A 26205-nucleotide genomic window follows, 5' to 3' on the forward strand; every position below is an offset into this window, starting at 1 on the left:
AACCCCAGAGCTGTGCTCCTTAACTGTCCCTGGTGGCTAGTGGAGCGGCTGCCCAGTAATCAGTGTCCACGCCAGTGCGCACACGGCCCGCCCCCATCAGCGGCCTCGTGATCCCGGAGGGCGGTGTGTGTGTGACTGACCTTAGGAAGAAACCGGAGCCTCCGCTGCAGTGACCCAGCAACCGGGGCACGGGAGTATACTGCGCCACTGGGAGTGATGGAGCTGCAGTAAAGAGGTCTATTAGACCTAGCCTGCTGCAGCCCTTGTAGATTCTTATAAAAAAAGTTCTTCTTTTCATGCCAAAATTAATAGCTAAGAATAGGCTGCCTGAGGCAGCCCCCTGTTAAGTGGCCTGCTACTGAAGGCACCAACTACAAACTGAGCTCCCTGTTCATGGAAGCGAGGTTATAGAGGAGGGGGCGCTGAGCATCTTGGGAACAGTCAAAAGCTTTGAGCCTGTTGGTGCCTCAGATCAAGATCCTACTCTGGTGTACATATACAATGTGAATCCTTGTGGAGTCCAGTGTACCCCACAGAAGAAATGAATGCGTCACACCCATTGGCAGCAACATTAGAATAGCTGCTGATGGGCACAATTGAGAAAGGAAAGGGGGAAAACATTTGAATCCAGCACATATATGTAATTTGAATATGTAATTTGTACCTTCCTACTTTAAAATGTAATGGATGAACCTCACCCTGTGAGAACTATCTTCATGATCAAGAGATCTCATATGCAAGATAAGTATGTGTTGGGATAGGGCTGTGGAGGGCGGCTGCTCGGGCACACCCCTGTCAAGTTAAGGAGATTCAACTGAGGAAGCACAAGGGAACTCTCATCTGGGAACAACAACTGCAGGGAGAACACATTTTCAGACGAATGTGGGAGGGCAGAAGGCTGCCTAATACTGAAGCACCCCCAAACAACAAACCAAATGCAACAACTACTGCAAGCATTCCTGGGGGAAGGCCTGCAGCAGATGGATTTGCATATAGTGATGTCATCCAAGCAGTGGGCATAGTTGGCTGCAACCCTCGTCTGCATATGAAAAGAGAAAAGGGTCACGCAGGGCATGGTGGCCTTTGTGGGGTTGCGCTTGGATGACCCCTAAATCGCTTTATACACCCCCACCCCCCATCAGTGTGGGCTCATGTTGGCCATGCCCCAGCCCCTGAAGCATTCAAGCTGATTTCTTGCAGCAGCTGGACCCAGAAACAGCTCCAGAGTTGCTCTACAAGACAAGTAAAAGGGTGTGAGCCCTGCAGCACCACCTGTAGTTTGCATACACACATATATAGGACAGCATCTCTTATATGCCCCAGGGTCAATAAAATAGTATCCTTATCTAGGGTATCCATCCCCTCAGATAAGGTATCCGTCCATGCCGCTACAGCACTACACACCCAGGCCGACGCAATTGCCGGTCTGAGTAAGGTACCTGAATGTGTATAAATGGACTTCAGGGTAATCTCCTGTTTGCGGTCAGCAGACTCTTTGAGGGTAGCCGTATACTGGGACGGGAGGGCTACCTTCTTGGATAAGCGTGTTAATGCTTTGTCCACCCTAGGGGAGGATTCCCATCGTAACCTATCCATTGATGGGAAAGGATACGCCATAAGAATCCTTTTGGAAATCTGCAGTCTTTTATCTGGAGATTCCCAAGCTTTTTCACATAACTCGTTCAGCTCGTGTGACCCCCTCAAAGGTTACCTCAGGCTTTTTCACCTTGTACATATGTACCCTCTTGTCAGGGACAGGGGGTTCCTCTCTGATGTGCAAAACATCTTTTATTGCCATAATCATATATCGAATGGATTTTGCCAATTTTGGCTGTAACTTTGCATCATCGTAATCGACACTGGAGTCAGAATCTGTGTCTGTATCTGTGTCAACAATCTGGGATAGTGGGCGCTTATGAGACCCTGACAGTCCCTGCAACATAGGATCAGGCATGGGTTGAGACCCTGACTGTCCCAAAGCGTCAGCCTTGTCTAATCTTTTGTGCAATGAGTTTACACTAGCATTTAAAACATTCCACATATCCATCCAATCAGCTGTCGGCGGAGACACCACATTCATTTGCTCCTGCTCCTCTCTAATATAGCCTTCTTCCTCAGACATGTCGACACACGTGTACCGACACACCACACACACAGGGAATGCTTTTTCTGATGATGGCCTAACAGGAGGCTTTAAAATTTTCTTTCTAGTGTCCTTCGTTTGGGAGAAAAATGCAAAGGTACAAGACAGCTTTTCCTTGCCAATATCTCTCTTTTGCAGCTGTTTCTGGGTCCAGCTGCTGCAAGAAATCAGCTTGAATGCTTCAGGGGCTGGGGCATGGCCAACATGAGCCCACACTGATGGGGGGTGGGGGTGTATAAAGCGATTTAGGGGTCATCCAAGCGCAACCCCACAAAGGCCACCATGCCCTGCGTGACCCTTTTCTCTTTTCATATGCAGACGAGGGTTGCAGCCAACTATGCCCACTGCTTGGATGACATCACTATATGCAAATCCATCTGCTGCAGGCCTTCCCCCAGGAATGCTTGCAGTAGTTGTTGCATTTGGTTTGTTGTTTGGGGGTGCTTCAGTATTAGGCAGCCTTCTGCCCTCCCACATTCGTCTGAAAATGTGTTCTCCCTGCAGTTGTTGTTCCCAGATGAGAGTTCCCTTGTGCTTCCTCAGTTGAATCTCCTTAACTTGACAGGGGTGTGCCCGAGCAGCCGCCCTCCACAGCCCTATCCCAACACATACTTATCTTGCATATGAGATCTCTTGATCATGAAGATAGTTCTCACAGGGTGAGGTTCATCCATTACATTTTAAAGTAGGAAGGTACAAATTACATATTCAAATTACATATATGTGCTGGATTCAAATGTTTTCCCCCTTTCCTTTCTCAATTGTGCCCATCAGCAGCTATTCTAATGTTGCTGCCAATGGGTGTGACGCATTCATTTCTTCTGTGGGGTACACTGGACTCCACAAGGATTCACATTGTATATGTACACCAGAGTAGGATCTTGATCTGAGGCACCAACAGGCTCAAAGCTTTTGACTGTTCCCAAGATGCTCAGCGCCCCCTCCTCTATAACCTCGCTTCCATGAACAGGGAGCTCAGTTTGTAGTTGGTGCCTTCAGTAGCAGGCCACTTAACAGGGGGCTGCCTCAGGCAGCCTATTCTTAGCTATTAATTTTGGCATGAAAAGAAGAACTTTTTTTATAAGAATCTACAAGGGCTGCAGCAGGCTAGGTCTAATAGACCTCTTTACTGCAGCTCCATCACTCCCAGTGGCGCAGTATACTCCCGTGCCCCGGTTGCTGGGTCACTGCAGCGGAGGCTCCGGTTTCTTCCTAAGGTCAGTCACACACACACCGCCCTCCGGGATCACGAGGCCGCTGATGGGGGCGGGCCGTGTGCGCACTGGCGTGGACACTGATTACTGGGCAGCCGCTCCACTAGCCACCAGGGACAGTTAAGGAGCACAGCTCTGGGGTTTTTTCTCCTATATTAACCCCATTTTGTACTACCCGCAGTGCATTGTGATAGGTAATGGGGCCTGATTCAGGTTGGATCGCAATCCAACTGCAAAAACTGCTAAGAGCATACGCATCCGCCTGCATTTTCTGCGGCACCCCGCAGATAATGCGATCACCTCTGACTGTGAATCAGTGAAGGGGGGGGGGGGAGGGGGGTCAACAACACTCCATTTCCAAGTCGGAGATGGAGCGGTGCGGGGGCACGGTTTCAAAATGGGGTCGGCAACGGAGAAACAGGAGGCGTGGTCAGAGCAGCTGCATGACATCACATGGGCCGGACTCTGCCAGTGGAGCCCCAGCGTCATGAGGTAGATTTTGTAGAGGCCGGGGAGGACTTCTGTTCCTGGGAACTAGCTGTGTTGTGCAGCTTTATTCCTCTGCCCCTACCTCTGGCAAGAAAGGACGCACCTCGCACTTTCTTGTTTCTTTGTGACCGAAAGGACTGCATTTGATAATGCGGAGCTTTCTTATGCTGTGAGGGAACATAAGGTAAAAAATTTGATTTTCCAACTGTAGCTGTGCGTGTTAATGCTTTGTCCATCCTACGGGAGGATTTCCATCGTAACCTATCCGTTGATGGAAAAGGATACGCCATAAGAATCCTTTTGGAAATCTGCAGTCTTTTATCTGGAGATTCCCAAGCTTTTTCACATAACTCGTTCAGCTCGTGTGACCCCCTCAAAGGTTACCTCAGGCTTCTTTCCCTTGTACATATGTACCCTCTTGTCAGGGACAGGGGGTTCCTCTGTGATGTGCAAAACATCTTTTATTGCCATAATCATATATCGAATGGATTTTGCCAATTTTGCCTGTAACTTTGCATCATCGTAATCGACACTGGAGTCAGAATCCGTGTCGGTATCTGTGTCAACAATCTGGGATAGTGGGCGCTTATGAGACCCTGACAGTCCCTGCAACATAGGATCAGGCATGGGTTGAGTCCCTGACTGTCCCAAAGCTTCAGCCTTGTCTAATCTTTTGTACAATGAGTTTACACTAGCATTTAAAACATTCCACATATCCATCCAATCAGGTGTCAGCGGAGACACCACATTCATTTGCTCCCGCTCCTCTCTAATATAGCCTTCTTCCTCAGACATGTCGACACACGTGTACCGACACACCACACACACAGGGAATACTTTTTCTGAAGACAGTTTCCCCACAAGGCCCTTTGGAGAGACAGAGAGAGAGTATGCCAGCACACTCACCAGCGCTATATAACCCAGGAATAACACAGTAACTTAATGTTTGTCCAGTAGCGCTGCTGTATGTAATTTGCGCCGAATTATGTTCCCCCCCCCTCTCTTTTCAACCCTCTTCTCTACCGTGGTATAAGCAGGGGAGAGTCCGGGGAGCTTCCTCTCAGCGGTGCTGTTGAGAAAAAATGGCGCTGGTGAGTGCTGAGGGAGAAGCCCCGCCCCCTCGGCGGCGGACTTCTGTCCCGCTTAAACTGTAAAATTGGTGGGGGCTCATACATATATACAGTGCCCAGCTGTATTTATGTTATATTTTTGCCAAAAAGAGGTTTATATTGCTGCCCAGGGTGCCCCCCCTGCGCCCTGCACCCTTACAGTGACCGGAGTATGTGAGGTGTATGGGAGCAATGGCGCACAGCTGCAGTGCTGTGCGCTACCTCAGTGAAGATCATGAAGTCCTCTGCCGCCTCTGAAGTCTTCTTTTCTTCTCATACTCACCCGGCTTCTATCTTCCGGCTCTGCGAGGGGGACGGACGGCGAGGGTGAGATCCTGCGTACCAATCCCTTTGGAGCTAATCCCTTTGGAGCTAATGGTGTACAGTAGCTTAAGAAGCAGGACCTTGCAACTCGGAGAGTAGGGCTGCTTCTCTCCCCTCAGTCCCTCGATGCAGGGAGTCTGTTGCCAGCAGTGCTCCCTGAAAATTAAAAACCTAACAAAATACTTTCTGTCAGAAAGCTCAGGAGAGCTCCTGAAAAGCACCCAGTCTCCACTGGGCACAGTATCAAACTGAGGTATGGAGGAGGGGCATAGAGGGAGAAGCCAGTGCACACCCAGAACTAAAGTCTTTCTTAAAGTGCCCATGTCTCCTGCGGAGCCCGTCTATCCCCATGGTCCTTACGGAGTCCCCAGCATCCTCTAGGACGTTAGAGAAAATAGGATTTTAATACCTACCGGTAAATCCTTTTCTCTTAGTCCGTAGAGGATGCTGGGCACCCGTCCCAGTGCGTACTGTGTCTGCAGTTATTAAATGGCCCTTAACTCCAGAACATTTATGTGGAGACAACTTTCCCGACTTGACCATCTTCCTTGGACGTTTTCCCCCTGTGTGACTGCTCCCCAGCCTCGGAGGGTTGCATCCATGGTCCCTAGGATCCAGTCCTGGATCCCGAACCTTCGCCCCTCTAGGAGGTGAGAACTGAGTGTGCAGCCACCAATGGAGTGAGATTCTGGTCTTGGAAGACAGGATTATCCTCCGGTGCGTGTGTAGGTGGGATCCGGACCACTTGTCCAACAGGTCCCACTGGAACACTCTGGCATGGAACCTGCCAAACTGAATGGGCTCGTAGGCCGCAACCATCTTCCCCAGCAACCAAATGCATTGATGGATTAACACTCTTGCTGGTTTCAGAATTTGTTTGACCAGACTCTGGATCTCCAGAGCCTTTCCACTGGAAGAAAACCTCTTCTGTGTCCAGTATCACTCCCAAAAACAACAACCGCGTCATTGGGACCAACTGCGATTTTGGCAAGTTTAGGAGCCAACCATGTTGTTGAAGAACTGTCAGGGAGAGTGCAATGTTTTGCACTAACTGGTCCCTGGATCTCGCCTTTATCAAGAGATCATCCAAGTACGGGATAATTGTTACTCCTTGCTTGCGATCACCCTGGTGAAAATCCTCAGAGCCGTGGACAGACCAAACGGCAATGTCTGAAATTGGTAATGACAATACTGAATTGCAAACCTCAGGTAGCTTGATGCAGAGGCTAAATGGGAACATGTAAGTAGGCATCCTTTATGTCTACTAAAACCATGAAATCTCCTTCCTCCGGACTGGAGATCACTGCACTGAGAGATTCCATCTTGAAATTGAATTTCCTTAGGTAGAAATTGAGGGATTTCAGATTTCAGATTGGTCTGACTGAGCCGTCCGGCTTAGGGACCACGAAGAGGCTTGAATAAAAACCTTCTCCCTGCTGACTAAGGCCGATTTGAACAATCGTTGAGGGGGAACATCTTGAAACCCCAGTTTGTACCCTTGGGACACTATTTGTAAAACACACGAGTCCATGTCCGAATGAATCCAGAACTGACTGAAGAGTTTTAGACGTGCCCCCACTGGTGCGGGCTCCTGCAAGAGAGCCCCAGCGTCATGCAGTGGATTTGGCAGAAGCAGAGGATGATCTCTGCTCCTGCGATCTTGAAGAGGTTGCAGACCTCTTCTCTCTTCTCCCTCCTCTACCTGCAAAGAAAGGGGAATCTTAACTTCTTGCATATCTATTGGGCCGAAATGACTGCATCAGATAATGATGCGTCTTCATCCGTTGGGAGGGAACATAGGGCAAGAAGGTTGACTTACCTGCGGGAGCTGCCGAGATCAAATTAACTAGGCAGTCACCAAACAAGGCTTCACCTTCATAGGGAAGAGACTCCCTTTCTTCTTGGAGTCAGCATCAGCATTCTCCTGGTGAATCCACAATGCCCTCCTATCCGAGACTGCCATGAAATTGGCCCGTGAACTCAAGAGTCCTATATCCCTTGCAGTCTCACGTAAGTATGCTGCAGTGTCCTTGATATGATACAACGTAAGGAGTATCCCATCTCTCCAGGGTATCTATATCGGATGACAAGGTATTCGACCAATTCTTGAATACTACTACTCACCCATGCACATGTAATGGCAGGTCTAAGTAATGTACCCGTGGTTACATAACTAGAAATAATGTAGCTTCCTGCATACGATCCGCTGGATTTGTTAGAGGGCCCCGTGCAGAACAGGGGGTGACTCCCACTTTATTCTGTCCGCGGCGGGAAATGAATAAACAACCAGAATCCTTTTGGGGATTTGAAACCATCTTGTCGAGCTGGCCCAGACTTTCTCAAACAGAGATGGAGGAACGTTACATCAGCTTTCATTATATATCTATATATACATACATATAGACCCCTTTGTCAGTAACAGCAGGGTCTTCAGTGATTTTAATATGTCCTTAATATCCACAATCATGTACTGAATGCTCCTTGCCAATATTGGATCTAATCAGGAAACATTATGGTCGACATAGGAATCAGTATCCGTGTCAGTATCAGTGTGTAGTAACTGGGCAAAATAACATTTTTGCGACCCCGCGGGGCCTGAGGGAAAAGAAACATAGCCATGAACATCACATCTATTCTCTACGTCTGTGTCTGGGACACAGATTTATCCAACCTTACTCTGATATTACTGAAACATTTACCCAGTCAGTTATTGGTGGTGCCAACAGGGCCACCATCATATGTCTGCATTCCTAATATAGTTTCCTCTTGGGAAAAACATTCAGCCACTGACATGTTGACACACATGTACCAAGTACCCACAGACACACCGGCTTATGGGGGACAGACCGTCAGTAAATCTGTCAGAGGGACACAGCACGAGTGGAGAGGCCGCAGCAGAAATGTCTGCACTGGTGTCAGTAGGTGACTGAGGCAGGGATGACTGGGAGATAGTGGGTGACTGAAGCATGTATGAGTGGGAGATAGTGGGTGACTGAGGCCGGGGTGACTGGGAGATAGTGAGTGACAGGGAGATAGTGGGTTACTGAGGGAGGCGTGATAGGAAGGGGTTGGGTAAGTATGGGAAGAAAGTGGGTGACAGGGATAATAAATGACTAAGGCAGGGGTGATAGGGAGATAGTGGATGACTGTGGCAGGGGTGACAGGGACAGTAAGAGACTGAGGCAGGGGTGACAGGGATAGTGGCTGACTGAGGCAGGGGTGACTGGGAGATAGTGGGTGACTGAGGCAGGGTTGACAGGGATAGTGGGTGACTGAAGCAGGGGTGATAGGGTGACAGTGGGTGACTCAAGCAGGGGTGACTGGTATAGTGGGTGACTGAGGCAGGGATCGCAGGTATAGTGGTTGACTGAGGCAGCGGTGACTGGGAGATAGTGGGTAACTGAGGCAGGGGTGACAGGGAAAGTGTGTGACTCAGGCAGGGGTGATAGGGAGATAGTGGGCAGCATATCTCTGCGTCACTGCAGCAGCACATTCCTGCTTCAATGACAGCAGCACATCCCTGCCTCACTTATAGCAGCACATCCCTGCCTCGCTGACAGCAGCACATCCCTGCCTCGCTGACAGCAGCACATCCCTGCCTCGCTGACAGCAGCACATCCCTGCTTCGCTGACAGCAGCACATCCCTGCTTCGCTGACAGCAGCACATCCCTGCCTCGCTGACAGCAGCACATCCCTGCCTCGCTGACAGCAGCACAGCACTGCTTCGCTGACAGCAGCACATCACTGCTTCACTACCAGCAGCACATCCCTGCCTCACTGGCAGCAGCACATCCCTGCCTTACTGACAGCTGTATATAGGGCCTAATTCAGACCTGATCCCTGCTGTGCATATTCACACAACAGGAGATCAGGTCTGAAGTGCGTGTGTGCTGGTGCCGCAGTGCACCGGCACATGCCAGAGATGCGATCAGCATCTCTGCCCAGTGAGCGCCTCTGCCTGATTGACAGGCAGAGGCGGTCACTGGGCAGGAGGAGTCGGGCCAGCGGCGTTGTGCCGCCATTTTGGGGGCACAGTCAGGACAACGCAGACATGACCGGACCGTATGGGGGCGGGCCGTGACGGCTGCGTGACCCGGACAGCAACGGGCCTTATTTACTAAAATCTCAGATAAATTTTATGGCATTTATGTGCAGTCTAGTTTGCACAGTTGATAGAGTGTTGATCTTGCACTATCAATGTAAGCCTCACATAGGTTTGATACACATGTAAGTTTGTTTTTATTTTACTACATTGTGGTTTGTGGCTCTATACCATGTAATGCATGTCTTTTAACAGTAGTCAAGTCTTCCAATGTGCTTGTTAGTGAAACCCAATAGATAGCTTTATTTTATTTTGTTTCTTCAAATATTGAATGCATATGTCTTATAACTTTTTTTTTTAAATATATATACATTTTTATTATAAGATTTTCAATGACACAAGTACATACAAGTTGCAGATTATGGATTGTGAAGGACAAATCAACCATATAAACAATTTAAGCAATTTAAATTACATGCAGGTAGTAGAATATCAAACTCCTTGGATGAGAGTTGGTCGTAATAAACTAGGATAGAAAAGAATAAAGTAGAAAATAAGATTTTAAACCTACCGGTAAATCTTTTTCTCGTAGTCCGTAGAGGATGCTGGGGACTCCGTAAGGACCATGGGGATAGACAGGCTCCACAGGAGACACGGGCACTTTAAGAAAGACTTTAGTTCTGGGTGTGCACTGGCTCCTCCCTCTATGCCACAGTTAGAGAAACTGTGCCCAGAGGAGACGGACAGTATGAGGAAAGGATTTTGTTAATCCAGGGCAAGATTCATACCAGCCACACCAATCACACCATATAACTTGTGATAAACTACCCAGTTATCAGTATGAAAAAACAACATAGCATCAGTGCAGGACCGATGCAACTATAACATAACCCTTATTGAAGCAATAACTATATACAAGTATTGCAGAAGTAGTCCGCACTTGGGATGGGCGCCCAGCATCCTCTACGGACTACGAGAAAAAGATTTACCGGTAGGTTTAAAATCTTATTTTCTCTAACGTCCTAGAGGATGCTGGGGACTCCGTAAGGACCATGGGGATTATACCAATGCTCCAAAACGGGCGGGAGAGTGCGGATGACTCTGCAGCACCGATTGAGCAAACATGAGTTCCTCCTCAGCCAGGGTATCAAACTTATAGTATTTTGCAAAGGTGTTTGAACCCGACCAAGTAGCAGCTTGACAAAGCTGTAGTGCCGAGACCCCTCGGGCAGCCGCCCAAGAAGAGCCCACTTTCCTCGTGGAATGGGCCTTGACCGATTTCAGTAACTGCAATCCAGCCATAGAATGCGCTTGCTGAATCGTGTTACAAATCCGGCGAGCAATAGCCTGTTTTGAAGCAGGGGCACCAATCTTGTTGGTTGCATACAGGACAAACAGCGCTTCAGTTTTCCTGACTCTAGCCGTCCTGGCCATGTAAATTTTCAAAGCCCTGACCACATCAAGTAACTCGGAATCCTCCAAGTCACGCGTAGCCACAGGCACCACAATAGGTTGGTTCATATGAAAAGATGAGACCACTTTTGGTAGGAATTGAGGACGGGTCCGCAATTCCGCTCTATCCACATGGAATACCAAATATGGGCTTTTATGTGACAAAGCCGCTAATTCCGACACTCGCCTAGCCGAAGCCAAGGCTAATAACATGACCACCTTCCATGTGAGATATTTTAACTCCACTGTTTTAAGTGGTTCAAACCAGTGTGATTTTAGAAAACTTAACACCACGTTAAGGTCCCAAGGTGCCACCGGAGGCACAAAAGGAGGCTGAATATGCAGCACTCCTTTTACAAAAGTCTGAACTTCTGGAAGAGAAGCCAATTCTTTTTGAAAGAAAATGGATAAGGCCGAAATCTGGACCTTAATAGAGCCTAATTTTAGGCCCAAATTCACTCCAGTTTGTAGGAAGTGAAGGAAACGGCCCAGATGGAATTCTTCCGTAGGAGCATTCCTGGCCTCACACCAAGAAACATAATTTCGCCATATACGGTGTAATGTTTTAACGTTACATCCTTCCTAGCCTTTATCAGCGTAGGGATGACCTCAACCGGAATGCTAGGATCCGGCATTCAACCGCCATGCCGTCAAACGCAGCCGCGGTAAGTCTTGGAACAGACAGGGCCCCTGATGCAACAGGTCCTGTCTTAGAGGGAGAGGCCACAGATCTTCTGTGAGCATTTCCTGCAGATCCGGATACCAGATGGCCAATACTCCGGATACTCCGTGGCCAATCTGGAACAATGAGGATTGTTCTCACTCCTCTTTGTCTTATTATCCTCAACACCTTGGGTATGAGAGGAAGAGGAGGAAATACATAGACCGACCGGAACACCCACGGTGTCACTAGGGCGTCTACAGCTACTGCCTGAGGGTCTCTTGACCTTGCGCAATACCTCTGTAGCTTTTTATTGAGCCGGGACAACATCATGTCTATCTGTGGCAGTTCCCACTGACTTGTAATCTGTGCAAAGACTTCCTGATGAAGTCCCCACTCTCCCGGATGTAGGTCGTGTCTGCTGAGGAAGTCTGCTTCCCAGTTGTCCACTCCCGGAATGAACACTGCTGACAGTGCGCTTGCGTGATTCTCCACCCAGCGAAGAATTCTGGTGGCTTGTGCCATCGCCACTCTGCTCCTTGTGCCGCCTTGGCGGTTTACATGAGCCACTGCGGTGACGTTGTCTGACTGGATCAGAACCGGTTGGTCGCAAAGTAAGGTCTCCGCTTGACGTAGGGCATTGTATATGGCCCTTAGATCCAGGATGTTGATGTGAAGACAAGTCTCTTGACTTGACCAAATACCTTGGAAATTTCTTCCCTGTGTGACTGCTCCCCAACCTTGGAGGCTTGCGTCTGTGGTCACCAGGATCCAGCCCTGAATGCTGAATCTGCGTCCCTCGAGAAGGTGAGCACTCTGCAGCCACCACAGGAGTGATACCCTGACCCTGGGGGACAGGGTGATCAACCAATGCATCTGTAAATGTGACCCGGACCACTTGTCCAGTAGGTCCCATTGGAAAGTCAGCAAAAAGAAAAAGAGAAAAGGACTGTATTTGTCGATGCACAGGAAGAAGGGTGACCTGATTATCACAATCTTCTGGAGAATTATTAAAATTTAACTTTTATTAGTGTCAAATTAAAATAGTGTGATGATAACTGACAACAAACTACGAGTATAGACGAAACATAAAGGTTAAAATCAAGACGTATACAACATATACCACAAGTGCAATGAAATAATAAGTGTGATTAAAGATTAAAATATGTGTCCGCGTGTCTGTTCTTATATCCAATTATATAATATTGCTCACAATATTTACTCAGTCTGATAATAGTTGTCAGCAATTGGTCTTCATATGTTCACATGACCATTTGTCAGTATTTATAATATCTGGAGTATTATAATATCTCACACTATTTTAATTTGACACTAATAAAAGTTAAATTTTAATAATTCTCCAGAAGATTGTGATAATCAGGTCACCCTTCTTCCTGTGCATCGACAAATACAGTCCTTTTCTCTTTTTCTTTTTGCTGACTAACCTTAGCTGTAGTCGATAGCACCCCCACAAATAATTGTGAATACTTGAATGCAATAGGGGTTATTTTGGAGCTGTATATAGTTCCAAATCTGATATAATACAATTGTGTGTGTGCAGATACAATCCCACCCCCCATTGGAAAGTCCTCGCATGGATCCTGCCGAATGGAATGGCCTTGTATGATGCCACCATCTTTCCCAGGACTCGAGTGCAGTGATGCACTGACACCTGTTTTGGTTTCAATAGGTTCCTGACAAGAGTCATGTGTTCCTGGGCCTTTTCTATCAGGAGATAAACCCTCTTCTCGTCCGTGTCCAGAATCATGCCCAAGAAAGACAGACGAGTAGTAGGAATCAACTGCGACTTCGGGATATTGAGAATCCAGCCGTGTTGCTGTAACACTTTCAGTGAAAGTGATACGCTGTTCAGCAACTGCTCTCTTGATCTCGCTTTTATGAGATCGCCCAAGTACGGGATAATTGTGACACCTTGCTTGCACAGGAGCACCATCATTTCCGTCATTACCTTGGTGAAAATTCTCAGGGCCATGGAGAGACCAAACAGCAACGTCTGAAATTGGCAATGACAGTCCTGTACCGCAAATCTGAGGTACGCCTGATGAGGTGGATAAATGGGGACATGAAGGTATGCATCCTGTACACAAATGCGGACAACAGGTGTCAAGCCGTGTGTTGCCTTTGTCAAGCTGTAATAAGTAGGGATAAGGACGTTAACCACCTCGGAACATCCTCCCTTATACGTCACCTGCAGCGCATTAATCATAAGTCAGTGACAAGTTCAAAAACTTTGGATGACAGCGGAAGCAGTCCACTGACCACCTTCCTCTTGTAACCAAGCTCCTGCAAACCACACCACCAACTCCCTCAGTGTCAATTTCCTCCTTAGACAGGAGAGCCAATAGTCCTGCAGGCCATGTCACTGGCAAGTCTGACGAGTCCTCTCCTGCCTGGGATTCCTCCGATGCATCCTTGAGTGTAACGCCTACTGCTGCTGGCGCTGCTGTTGTTGCTGCTGGGAGTCGATCGTCATCCCAGAGGGGAAGTCGGAAGACCACTTGTACTACTTCCAGTAAGCAATTGACTGTCCAACAGTCCTTTGCGAGGAAGATGAAATATCACAGCAGTCATCCTGCTGCAAAGCGGATAACTCAGGTCTGGGTGGTGAGAAACGTGGTTCCGGTATCCATCGTTAATTTAGAGGCAACTAGAGACTTGATTGAGGTACTGTGTCCCCGGTACCAAATACCCTCTAGGTTCCATTTCTCTAGGCAGGCGATACCGAAAATGTACACAGACCTCAGAAAAAGAGTCACCAGTGTCCTAAAAAATGCAGTTGTACCCAATGTCCACTTGTCTGTGGTTAAGTGGAGCAGGGCAGACTCAGGACTATATGACTGTGACAGCCCACTGGGTAGATGTATTGCCTCCCGCAGCAAGAACAGCAGCGGCGGCACCAGTAGCAGCATCTCGCAATTGCCAACTCGTTCCTAGGCAGGCTACGCTTTGTATCACCGCTTTCCATAAGAGGCACACAGCTGACAACCTCTTACGGAAACTGAGGAACATCATCGCAAAATGGCTTACCCCAATTGAACTCTCCTGGGGATTTGTGACATCGGACAACGCCACCAATATTGTGCGTGCATTACATCTGGGCAAATTCCAGCACGTCCCATGTTTTGCACATACATTGAACTTTGTGGTGCAGAATTATTTAAAAAACGACAGGGGCGTGCAAGAGATGCTGTCGGTGGCCCGAAGAATTGCGGGCCACTTTCTGCATTCAGCCACCGCATGCCGAAGACTGGAGCACCACCAAACATTCCTGAACCTGCCCTGCCATCATCTGAAGCAAGAGGTGGTAACGAGGTGGAATTCAACCCTCTATATGCTTCAGAGGATGGAGGAGCAGCAAAAGGCCATTCAAGCCTATACATCTGCCCACGATATAGGCAAAGGAGGGGGAATGCACCTGACTCAAGCGCAGTGGAGAATGATTTCAACGTTGTGCAAGGTTCTGCAACCCTTTGAACTTGCCACACGTGAAGTCAGTTCAGACACTGCCAGCCCTAGTCAGGTCATTCCCCTCATCAGGCTTTTGCAGAAGAAGCTGGAGACATTGAAGGAGGAGCTAAAACAGAGCGATTCCACTAGGCATGTGGAACTTGTGGATGGAGCCCTTAATTCGCTTAACCAGGATTCAATCTGTTGAAATCAGAGCACTACATTTTGGCCACCGTGCTCGATCCTAGATTTAAAACCTACATTGTATCTCTCTTTCCGGCAGACACAAGTCTGCAGAGGTTCAAAGACCTGCTGGTGAGAAAATTGTCAAGTCAAGCGGAACGTGACCCGTCAACAGCTCCTCCTTCACATTCTCCCGCAACTGGGGGTGCGAGGAAAAGGCTAAGAATTCCGAGCCCACCCGCCTGCAATAAGCAATCCAACTGCAAAAATTGCTAAGAGCATACGCATGCGCCTGCATTTTCTGTGGCACCCCGCAGATAATGCGATCGCCTCTGACTTTCAATCGGTGCGGGGGGGGGGGGTCAGCAACACTCCATTTCAAAGTCGGAGATGGAGCGGTGCGGGGGCAGGGCTTCAACGGAGAAACAGGAGGCGTGGTCAGAGCGGCTGCATGACATCACATGCAGCCGCTGCGATCACAAAAATGGTGGCGGCTTCCTGCGCACACGTACAGTCTGCACCAACAGGAGGCTAAACCATTTTTTATGATCACGCTGAACTGCACTGAGACTGCAATTTCAGCGTGGTCAAGAAGGGAGGCGGCATACTGGGTGGCCATGCCCTGTGATGGGTGGCCCCAGCATGCGAACCAAAGGATTGCAAATTCTGTTACTTAGCAGAATGTGCAATCCTTACTGAATTAGGCCCATTGATTACAAAATTATAAACAATATTTGAAGTTTTTCTTCAGGGACTAACACAAAAGATGCTTGGGGCTACTAACACATGGGTAAGCCACGTAAAGCTTCCCATGGGTCAGTGGCATCACAACGGGGTTGCGGCACACACCCGAGTGTCACCCGCCAAGGGGGGTGACACCAAAGTGCCGGCTCTTCTTCAGTGACAGAATATGGGTGTTTCACTGTGACATTACGTGCAACACCCAGTTTCTGTCACTGTGCAGGAGCCAGCACTACTCACACACTAGTCCCCGGGTGCAGCCCCCAACCCCCGGGATACCCGCAGCAACAAAATGGTGATTCAGGCCACGCCCCTACCTATGAGACCATGCCTCCTTTTTACCATTGCCCTGCTTATCTGCGCGCACTGCATTACAATCTCCCTCGCCGCCTCTCTGGGTGTCACCAGTGATAGTGACACCTCTGCCATGCTTGTAGCAGCTGGTCCTAAGATCTACGCCTCCAGCCCTGAGTGTTTTCCCTTGTGACGTGTTGATCATCATAGCGAAGCAGATGCTTACAGAAAACTGCTGGTGCTTAGATTGAAAAGAAAAACATTGACGAACCCATCATTTCAGCGACAGGGTCTGCCACACGACTGACTGAAATGACTGGTTGGTTTGGGCCCCCACCAAAAAAGAATCAATCAATCTCTCCTTGCACAAACTGGCTCTACAGAGGCAAGATGTCCTCCCTTGTGCTGCCTCAGTTGAATCTCCTTTACTTGACAGAGATGTGCCTGAGCAGCGGCCCTCCCCAGCCCTATCCCAAATCATACTTATTTTGCATAGGAGATACCATGGTCATGAAGATTGTTCTCCCAGGGTGAGGTTCATTCATTGCATTCTGGGTATGCTGACCCCTGTGATTTCCCCAAATGTGGGAAACTCAATTGCATTATTTGTGGTAGTGGGGGACAGTGTTTGTGCTTTCTTCTGGTCAACTCTGGTAAAAATCAGATTTCTTTGTCTCAGATCTTCCTCTAGCCTTGTTCCTCTTTCGAGAGTTCCCTTGTGCTGCCTCAGTTGGATCTCCTTCACTTGACAGGGGGGTACCCGAGCAGCGACCCTCCCCAGCTCTAGCCCAACTCCTACTTACCTGCCAGGTGAGATACTATGATCATGTAGGTGCTTCTCCCAGGGCAAGGCTCACCCATTGCACTCTGGGTGTGCTGCCCCTGTGATTTCCCCAAATGTTGGAAACTTGACTGCATAATTTGTGTTTCCCCTGGTCGGCTCTCGTATAATTCAGATCTCTTTGTCTCAGGTCTCTCTCCAGCCTAGTTTGCTGTCTGTTTCCACTTCTCTTTTCTTGAGCCGCTCCCTTCTATGCCCTTGCGCACTATCCTAACTTCTCCCGTCTGCTTACTTTGTGCCTTCCAACACACAATGCAAACTTCAGGTAGTGCTGCAGGGCCCTCACCCTTTTAACTGCCTCACAGAGCAGCTCTGGAGCTGTTACAGTGCCCAGCTGCTGCAGAGAAATCAGCTTGAATGCTTCAGGGGCTGGGGCATTGCCAACATGAGCCCCACACCGAAGGAGGGTGGGGGTGTTTAATGCGAACTAAGGGTCATCCAAGCGCTGCAAAAGGCCGCCATGCCCTGCATACCCCTTTTCTCTTTTCATATGCAGATGAGGGTTCCAGCCAACTTTGGCCCACTGCTTGGATGACATCACCATATGCAAATCCATCTGCTGTAGGCCTTCCCCCAGGAATGCTTGCACTAGTTGTTGCATTTGGTTTGTTGTTTGGGGGTGCTTCAGTATTAGGCAGCCTTCTGCCCTCCCATGTTCATCTGAAAATATGTGTTCTCCCTGCAGTTGTTGTCCCCAGATGAGAGTTCCCTTGTGCTGCCTCAGTTGAATCTCCTTTACTTGACAGAGATGTGCCTGAGCAGCGGCCCTCCCCAGCCCTATCTCAAATCATACTTATTTTGCATAGGAGATACCATGGTCAAGAAGATTGTTCTCCCAGGGTGAGGGTCATTCATTGCATTCTGGGTATGCTGACCCCTGTGATTTCCCCAAATGTGGGAAACTTGGCTGCATTATTTGTAGTAGTGGGGGACTGTGTTTGTGCTTTCCTCTGGTCAGCTCTGGTAAAAGTCAGATTTTTTTGTCTCATTTCTTCCTCTAGCCTTATTCTTCTTTTGAGAGTTCCCTTGTGCTGCCTCAGTTGGATCTCCTTCACTTGACAGAAGGGTGCTTGAGCAGCGACCCTCCCCAGCTATAGCCCAACTCCTACTTACCTGCCAGGTTAGATACTATGATCATGAAGCTGCTTCTCCCAGGGCAAGGCTCACCCATTGCACTCTGGGTGTGCTGCTCCTGCGATTTCCCCAAATGTGGGACACTTGACTGCATAATTTGTGTTTCCCCTGGTCGGCTCTCGTATAATTCAGATCTCTTTGTCTCAGGTCTCTCTCCAGCCTAGTTTGCTGTCTGTTTCCACTTCTCTTTTCTTGAGCCGCTCCCTTCTATGCCCTTGCGCACTATCCTGACTTCTCCCGTCTGCTTACTTTGTGCCTTCCAATGCACAATGCGAACTACAGGTAGTGCTGCAGGACCCACACCCTTTTACTTGCCTTACAGAGCAGCTCTGGAGCTGTTACAGTGCCCAGCTGCTGCAAGAAATCAGCTTGAATGCTTCAGGGGCTGGGGCATTGCCAACATGAGCCCCACACCGAAGGAGGGTGGGGGTGTTTAATGCGAACTAAGGGTCATCCAAGCGCCACAAAAGGCCGCCATGCCCTGCATACCCCTTTTCTCTTTTCATATGCAGATGAGGGTTCCAGCCAACTTTGGCCCACTGCTTGGATGACATCACTGTATGCAAATCCGTCTTCTGCAGACCTTCCCCCAGGAATGCTTGTACTAGTTGTTGCATTTGGTTTGTTGTTTGGGGGTGCTTCAGTATTAGGCAGCCTTCTGCCCTCCCATGTTCATTTGAAAATATGTGTTCTCCCTGCAGTTGTTGTCCCCAGATGAGAGTTCCCTTGTGCTGCCTCAGTTGAATCTCCTTTACTTGACAGAGATATGCCTGAGCAGCGGCCCTCCCCAGCCCTATCCCAAATCATACTTATTTTGCATAGGAGTTACCATGGTCATGAAGATTGTTCTCCCAGGGTGAGGTTCATTCATTGCATTCTGGGTATGCTGACCCCTGTGATTTCCCCAAATGTGGGAAACTCGACTGCATTATTTGTGGTAGTGGGGGACTGTGTTTGTGCTTTCCTCTGGTCAGCTCTGGTAAAAGTCAGATTTCTTTGTCTCAGATCTTCCTCTAGCCTTGTTCTTCTTTCGAGAGTTCCCTTGTGCTGCCTCAGTTGGATCTCCTTCACTTGACAGGGGGGTGCCCGAGCAGCGACCCTCCCCAGCTCTAGCCCAACTCCTACTTACCTGCCAGGTGAGATACTATGATCAGGAAGGTGCTTCTCCCAGGGCAAGGCTCACCCATTGCACTCTGGGTGTGCTGCTCCTGCGATTTCCCCAAATGTGGGACACTTGACTGCATAATTTGTGTTTCCTCTGGTCGGCTCTCGTATAATTCAGATCTCTTTGTCTCAGGTCTCTCTCCAGCCTAGTTTGCTGTCTGTTTCCACTTCTCTTTTCTTGAGCCGCTCCCTTCTATGCCCTTGCGCACTATCCTGACTTCTCCCGTCTGCTTACTTTGTGCCTTCCAACGCACAATGCGAACTACAGGTAGTGCTGCAGGGCCCACACCCTTTTAGTTGCCTTACAGAGCAGCTCTGGAGCTGTTACAGTGCCCAGCTGCTGCAAGAAATCAGCTGGAATGCTTCAGGGGCTGGGGCATTGCCAACATGAGCCCCACACCGAAGGAGGGTGGGGGTGTTTAATGCGAACTAAGGGTCATCCAAGCGCAGCAAAAGGCCGCCATGCCCTGCATACCCCTTTTCTCTTTTCATATGCAGATGAGGGTTCCAGCCAACTTTGGCCCACTGCTTGGATGACATCACTGTATGCAAATCCGTCTTCTGCAGACCTTCCCCCAGGAATGCTTGTACTAGTTGTTGCATTTGGTTTGTTGTTTGGGGGTGCTTCAGTATTAGGCAGCCTTCTGCCCTCCCATGTTCATTTGAAAATATGTGTTCTCCCTGCAGTTGTTGTCCCCAGATGAGAGTTCCCTTGTGCTGCCTCAGTTGAATCTTCTTTACTTGACAGATATATGCCTGAGCAGCGGCCCTCCCCAGCCCTATCCCAAATCATACTTATTTTGCATAGGAGATACCATGGTCATGAAGATTGTTCTCCCAGGGTGAGGTTCATTCATTGCATTCTGGGTATGCTGACCCCTGTGATTTCCCCAAATGTGGGAAACTCGACTGCATTATTTGTGATAGTGGGGGACTGTGTTTGTGCTTTCCTCTGGTCAGCTCTGGTAAAAGTCAGATTTCTTTGTCTCAGATCTTCCTCTAGCCTTGTTCTTCTTTCGAGAGTTCCCTTGTGCTGCCTCAGTTGGATCTCCTTCACTTGACTGGGGGGTGCCCGAGCAGCGACCCTCCCCAGCTCTAGCCCAACTCCTACTTACCTGCCAGGTGAGATACTATGATCAGGAAGTTGCTACTCCCAGTGCAAGGCTCACCCATTGCACTCTGGGTGTGCTGCTCCTGCGATTTCCCCAAATGTGGGAAACTTGACTGCATAATTTGTGTTTCCCCTGGTCGGCTCTCGTATAATTCAGATCTCTTTGTCTCAGGTCTCTCTCCAGCCTAGTTTGCTGTCTGTTTCCACTTCTCTTTTCTTGAGCCGCTCCCTTCTATGCCCTTGCGCACTATCCTGACTTCTCCCGTCTGCTTACTTTGTGCTTTCCAATGCACAATGCAAACTACAGGTAGTGCTGCAGGGCCCACACCCTTTTACTTGCCTTACAGAGCAGCTCTGGGGATGTTACAGTGCCCAGCTGCTGCAAGAAATCAGCTTGAATGCTTCAGGGGCTGGGGCATAGCCAACATGAGCCCCACACCGAAGGAGGGTGGAGGTGTTTAATGCGAACTAGGGGTCATCCAAGCGCCGCAAAAGGCCGCCATGCCCTGCACGCACCTTTTCTCTTTTCATATGCAGACGAGGGTTGAAGCCAACTTTGACCCACTGCTTGGATGGCATTACCATATGCAAATCAATCTGCTGCAGGCCTTCCCCCAGGAATGCTTGCACTAGTTGTTGCATTTGGTTTGTTGTTTGGGGGTGCTTCAGTATTAGGCAGCCTTCTGCCCTCCCATGTTCATCTGAAAATATGTGTTCTCCCTGCAGTTGTTGTCCCCAGATGAGAGTTCCCTTGTGCTGCCTCAGTTGAATCTCCTTTACTTGACAGAGATGTGCCTGAGCAGCGGACCTCCCTAGCCCTATCTCAAATCATACTTATTTTGCATAGGAGATACCATGGTCAAGAAGATTGTTCCCCCAGGGTGAGGGTCATTCATTGCATTCTGGGTATGCTGACCCCTGTGATTTCCCCAAATGTGGGAAACTTGACTGCATTATTTGTAGTAGTGGGGGACTGTGTTTGTGCTTTCCTCTGGTCAGCTCTGGTAAAAGTCAGATTTCTTTGTCTCATTTCTTCCTCTAGCCTTATTCTTCTTTTGAGAGTTCCCTTGTGCTGCCTCAGTTGGATCTCCTTCACTTGACAGAGGGGTGCTTGAGCAGCGACCCTCCCCAGCTATAGCCCAACTCCTACTTACCTGCCAGGTGAGATACTATGATCATGAAGGTGCTTCTCCCAGGGCAAGGCTCACCCATTGCACTCTGGGTGTGCTGCTCCTGCGATTTCCCCAAATGTGGGACACTTGACTGCATAATTTGTGTTTCCCCTGGTCGGCTCTCGTATAATTCAGATCTCTTTGTCTCAGGTCTCTCTCCAGCCTAGTTTGCTGTCTGTTTCCACTTCTCTTTTCTTGAGCCGCTCCCTTCTATGCCCTTGCGCACTATCCTGACTTCTCCCGTCTGCTTACTTTGTGCCTTCCAATGCACAATGCGAACTACAGGTAGTGCTGCAGGACCCACACCCTTTAACTTGCCTTACAGAGCAGCTATGGAGCTGTTACAGTGCCCAGATGCTGCAAGAAATCAGCTTGAATGCTTCAGGGGCTGGGGCATTGCCAACATGAGCCCCACACCGAAGGAGGGTGGGGGTGTTTAATGCGAACTAAGGGTCATCCAAGCGCCGCAAAAGGCCGCCATGCCCTGCATACCCCTTTTCTCTTTTCATATGCAGATGAGGGTTCCAGCCAACTTTGGCCCACTGCTTGGATGACATCACTGTATGCAAATCCGTCTTCTGCAGACCTTCCCCCAGGAATGCTTGTACTAGTTGTTGCATTTGGTTTGTTGTTTGGGGGTGCTTCAGTATTAGGCAGCCTTCTGCCCTCCCATGTTCATTTGAAAATATGTGTTCTCCCTGCAGTTGTTGTCCCCAGATGAGAGTTCCCTTGTGTTGCCTCAGTTGAATCTCCTTTACTTGACAGAGATGTGCCTGAGCAGCGGCCCTCCCCAGCCCTATCCCAAATCATACTTATTTTGCATAGGAGATACCATGGTCATGAAAATTGTTCTCCCAGGGTGAGGTTCATTCATTGCATTCTGGGTATGCTGACCCCTGTGATTTCCCCAAATGTGGGAAACTCGACTGCATTATTTGTGGTAGTGGGGGACTGTGTTTGTGCTTTCCTCTGGTCAGCTCTGGTAAAAGTCAGATTTCTTTGTCTCAGATCTTCCTCTAGCCTTGTTCTTCTTTCGAGAGTTCCCTTGTGCTGCCTCAGTTGGATCTCCTTCACTTGACAGGGGGGTGCCCGAGCAGCGACCCTCCCCAGCTCTAGCCCAACTCCTACTTACCTGCCAGGTGAGATACTATGATCATGAAGGTGCTTCTCCCAGGGCAAGGCTCACCCATTGCACTCTGGGTGTGCTGCCCCTGTGATTTCCCCAAATGTGGGAAACTTGACTGCATAATTTGTGTTTCCACTGGTCGGCTTTCATATAATTCAGATCTCTTTGTCTAAGGTCTCTCTCCAGCCTAGTTTGCTGTCTGTTTCCACTTCTTTTTTTTTGAGCCCCTCCCTTCTATACCCTTGTGCACTATCCTGACTTCTCCTGTCTGCTTACTTTGTGCCTTCCAATGCACAATGCAAACTACAGGTAGTGCTGCATGGCCCACAACCTGTTACTTGCCTTACAGAGCAGCTCTGGAGCTGTTACAGTGCCAAGCTGCTGCAAGAAATCAGCTTGAATGCTGGGGCATTGCCAACATGAGCCCCACACCGAAGGAGGGTGGGGGTGTTTAATGCGAACTAAGGGTCATCCAAGCGCCGCAAAAGGCCGCCATGCCCTGCATACCCCTTTTCTCTTTTCATATGCAGATGAGGGTTCCAGCCAACTTTGGCCCACTGCTTGGATGACATCACTGTATGCAAATCCGTCTTCTGCAGACCTTCCCCCAGGAATGCTTGTACTAGTTGTTGCATTTGGTTTGTTGTTTGGGGGTGCTTCAGTATTAGGCAGCCTTCTGCCCTCCCATGTTCATTTGAAAATATGTATTCTCCCTGCAGTTGTTGTCCCCAGATGAGAGTTCCCTTGTGCTGCCTCAGTTGAATCTCCTTTACTTGACAGAGATATGCCTGAGCAGCGGCCCTCCCCAGCCCTATCCCAAATCATACTTATTTTGCATAGGAGATACCATGGTCATGAAGATTGTTCTCCCAGGGTGAGGTTCATTCATTGCATTCTGGGTATGCTGACCCCTGTGATTTCCCCAAATGTGGGAAACTCGACTGCATTATTTGTGGTAGTGGGGGACTGTGTTTGTGCTTTCCTCTGGTCAGCTCTGGTAAAAGTCAGATTTCTTTGTCTCAGATCTTCCTCTAGCCTTGTTCTTCTTTCGAGAGTTCCCTTGTGCTGCCTCAGTTGGATCTCCTTCACTTGACAGGGGGGTGCCCGAGCAGCGACCCTCCCCAGCTCTAGCCCAACTCCTACTTACCTGCCAGGTGAGATACTATGATCATGTAGGTGCTTCTCCCAGGGCAAGGCTCACCCATTGCACTCTGGGTGTGCTGCCCCTTTGAATTCCCCAAATGTGGGAAACTTGACTGCATAATTTGTGTTTCCCCTGGTCGGCTCTCATATAATTCAGATCTCTTTGTCTCAGGTCTCTCTCCTGCCTAGTTTGCTGACTGTTTCCACTTCTCTTTTCTTGAGCCGCTCCCTTCTATGCCCTTGCGCACTACCCTGACTTCTCCCGTCTGCTTACTTTGTGCCTTCCAACGCACAATGCGAACTACAGGTAGTGCTGCAGGGCCCACACCCTTTTAGTTGCCTTACAGAGCAGCTCTGGAGCTGTTACAGTGCCCAGCTGCTGCAAGAAATCAGCTTGAATGCTTCAGGGGCTGGGGCATGGCCAACATGAGCCCCACACCGAAGGAGGGTGGGGGTGTTTAATGCGAACTAGGGGTCATCCAAGCGCAGCAAAAGGCCGCCATGCCCTGCATACCCCTTTTCTCTTTTCATATGCAGATAAGGGTTCCAGCCAACTTTGGCCCACTGCTTGGATGACATCACCGTATGCAATTCCATCTTCTGCAGACCTTCCCCAAGGAATGCTTGTACTAGTTGTTGCATTTGGTTTGTTGTTTGGGGGTGCTTCAGTATTAGGCAGCCTTCTGCCCTCCCATGTTCATCTGAAAATATGTGTTCTCCCTGCAGTTGTTGTCCCCAGATGAGAGTTCCCTTGTGCTGCCTCAGTTGAATCTCCTTTACTTGACAAGGGAGGCATTTTGGATTTTTTCTTTGGGTACCCCTACACCTGATGGTCTGATTGAGAGCATCGAACTGAACAACATTGGCAGTCTCTGAAGATTTTATCTATTGATTTACCTAATATATTATTTATTGAATATCCATTTATTGTATGTTTAATAAATAAACAAAATTATTAGAAGTAGCTATTTTGGGAACAGCATTCCTCTTAGTATGAAACTGTATAATCCTGTTGTGTGTGTTCCTTTAAAGTTCTTTAGTAAAATCCACTAGTAATGATGAACATCAGATTTCTTCCTCCATCCTCTTTTTACACTTTCTCTTGGTTCTATATATATATATATTTTTTATTTTTTTATTTTTTTTCCCTCCTTCTCCCAAAAGGCCCCCCTCCCTCCCCCCCCCCCCCTCCCTGTTTTAAATTTTTACATCTTTAAATCTTTAAATCTTCGAATCCTTAAATTGTCTGTTTAATAATTATTCTTTCTTCAATTCTTTTTGTTGTTTAAGCAGCAATGTAATTATTCCAGGGGTTAAAATAATGAAATATAGAAATAATATTAACAAAAATTAAAGGTAAAAATGAATTGATAGAATGATCCCATTAAAAGTAAATAAATAATATGGATGTTAAGCTGAGCGGGTTGGATTCGAACATGGGACTCGCTGCATAGAGTGCAGGTGATGTTTCCCCTGCGCCACAAGAGCTGCTTTAGTAGTGTGTTGGATTTATGTTACCCTAAAAGGTTTTATATAAGTAAATGGGGATCCTTAGTGCTGGGTCTCTGAATTATGTTACCCTGAAGTCCATTTATACACTTTCAGGTACCTTACTCAGACCGGCAATTGCGTCGGACTGGGTGTGTAGTGCTGTAGCGGCATGGACAAATACCTTATCTGAGGGGATGGATAGCCTAGACAAGGATACTATTTTATTGACCCTGGGGCATATAAGAGATGCTGTCCTATATATGTGTGTATGCAAACTACAGGTGGTGCTGCAGGGCCCACACCCTTTTACTTGTCTTGTAGAGCAGCTCTGAAGCTGTTACAGTGCCCAGCTGCTGCAAGAAATCAGCTTGAATGCTTCAGGGGCTTGGGCATGGCCAACATGAGCCCCACACCGAAGGAGGGTGGGGGTGTTTAATGCAAACTTGGGGTTATCCAAGCGCCGCAAAAGGCCGCCATGCCCTGCATGCCCCTTTTCTCTTTTCATATACAGATGAGGGTTCCAGCCAACTTTGGCCCACTGCTTGGATGACATCACCGTATGCAAATCCGTCTGCTGCAGACCTTCCCCCAGGAATGCTTGCAATAGTTGTTGCATATGGTTTAATGTCTGAGGGTGCTTCAGTATTAGGCAGCCTTCCGCCCTCCCATGTTCATCTGAAAAGATGTGGTCTCCCTGCAGTTGTTGTCCCCAGACGAGAGTTCCCTTGCGCTTCCTCAGTTAAATCTCCTTAACTTGACGGGGGTGTGCCCGAGCAGCCACCCTCCCCAGCCCTATCCCAACACATACTTATCTTGCATATGAGATCTCTTGATCATGAAGATAGTTCTCACAGGTTGAGGTTCATCCTGGCCCCGCTCCCCGCTGGAGAGCGCTGATGGGG

At 48.6% G+C, this 26205-nt stretch overlaps 13 non-coding genes and 1 pseudogene across 13 annotated transcripts; all 14 read left to right on the top strand.

The window, feature by feature from the left end:
* Nucleotides 1-16600: 16600 nt before the first annotated feature.
* On the top strand, nucleotides 16601-16764 carry LOC134997567 (U1 spliceosomal RNA). The gene has a single exon (XR_010200041.1). It is a non-coding gene; the product is annotated as a U1 spliceosomal RNA (small nuclear RNA).
* Nucleotides 16765-16916: 152 nt separating this feature from the next.
* LOC134997575 (U1 spliceosomal RNA) lies at nucleotides 16917-17079 on the top strand. The gene has a single exon (XR_010200049.1). It is a non-coding gene; the product is annotated as a U1 spliceosomal RNA (small nuclear RNA).
* A 672-nt stretch (nucleotides 17080-17751) lies between these two features.
* LOC134997563 (U1 spliceosomal RNA) lies at nucleotides 17752-17915 on the top strand. The gene has a single exon (XR_010200037.1). It is a non-coding gene; the product is annotated as a U1 spliceosomal RNA (small nuclear RNA).
* Nucleotides 17916-18067: 152 nt separating this feature from the next.
* LOC134997583 (U1 spliceosomal RNA) lies at nucleotides 18068-18230 on the top strand. The gene has a single exon (XR_010200054.1). It is a non-coding gene; the product is annotated as a U1 spliceosomal RNA (small nuclear RNA).
* Nucleotides 18231-18901: 671 nt separating this feature from the next.
* On the top strand, nucleotides 18902-19065 carry LOC134997561 (U1 spliceosomal RNA). The gene has a single exon (XR_010200035.1). It is a non-coding gene; the product is annotated as a U1 spliceosomal RNA (small nuclear RNA).
* Nucleotides 19066-19217: 152 nt separating this feature from the next.
* On the top strand, nucleotides 19218-19380 carry LOC134997569 (U1 spliceosomal RNA). The gene has a single exon (XR_010200043.1). It is a non-coding gene; the product is annotated as a U1 spliceosomal RNA (small nuclear RNA).
* Nucleotides 19381-20051: 671 nt separating this feature from the next.
* On the top strand, nucleotides 20052-20215 carry LOC134997557 (U1 spliceosomal RNA). Its single transcript, XR_010200031.1, has one exon. It is a non-coding gene; the product is annotated as a U1 spliceosomal RNA (small nuclear RNA).
* Nucleotides 20216-20367: 152 nt separating this feature from the next.
* On the top strand, nucleotides 20368-20530 carry LOC134997577 (U1 spliceosomal RNA). Its single transcript, XR_010200051.1, has one exon. It is a non-coding gene; the product is annotated as a U1 spliceosomal RNA (small nuclear RNA).
* Nucleotides 20531-21201: 671 nt separating this feature from the next.
* Nucleotides 21202-21365, top strand: LOC134997565 (U1 spliceosomal RNA). Its single transcript, XR_010200039.1, has one exon. It is a non-coding gene; the product is annotated as a U1 spliceosomal RNA (small nuclear RNA).
* Nucleotides 21366-21517: 152 nt separating this feature from the next.
* Nucleotides 21518-21680, top strand: LOC134997571 (U1 spliceosomal RNA). The gene has a single exon (XR_010200045.1). It is a non-coding gene; the product is annotated as a U1 spliceosomal RNA (small nuclear RNA).
* Nucleotides 21681-22351: 671 nt separating this feature from the next.
* Nucleotides 22352-22515, top strand: LOC134997559 (U1 spliceosomal RNA). Its single transcript, XR_010200033.1, has one exon. It is a non-coding gene; the product is annotated as a U1 spliceosomal RNA (small nuclear RNA).
* Nucleotides 22516-22667: 152 nt separating this feature from the next.
* Nucleotides 22668-22830, top strand: LOC134997573 (U1 spliceosomal RNA). The gene has a single exon (XR_010200047.1). It is a non-coding gene; the product is annotated as a U1 spliceosomal RNA (small nuclear RNA).
* Nucleotides 22831-23492: 662 nt separating this feature from the next.
* On the top strand, nucleotides 23493-23656 carry LOC134997584 (U1 spliceosomal RNA). The gene has a single exon (XR_010200055.1). It is a non-coding gene; the product is annotated as a U1 spliceosomal RNA (small nuclear RNA).
* A 152-nt stretch (nucleotides 23657-23808) lies between these two features.
* Nucleotides 23809-23950, top strand: LOC134997580 (U1 spliceosomal RNA; annotated as a pseudogene).
* Nucleotides 23951-26205: the final 2255 nt, after the last annotated feature.

The sequence above is a fragment of the Pseudophryne corroboree genome, unplaced genomic scaffold, assembly GCF_028390025.1.
Source record: "Pseudophryne corroboree isolate aPseCor3 unplaced genomic scaffold, aPseCor3.hap2 scaffold_1445, whole genome shotgun sequence".
Lineage (NCBI taxonomy): Eukaryota > Metazoa > Chordata > Amphibia > Anura > Myobatrachidae > Pseudophryne > Pseudophryne corroboree.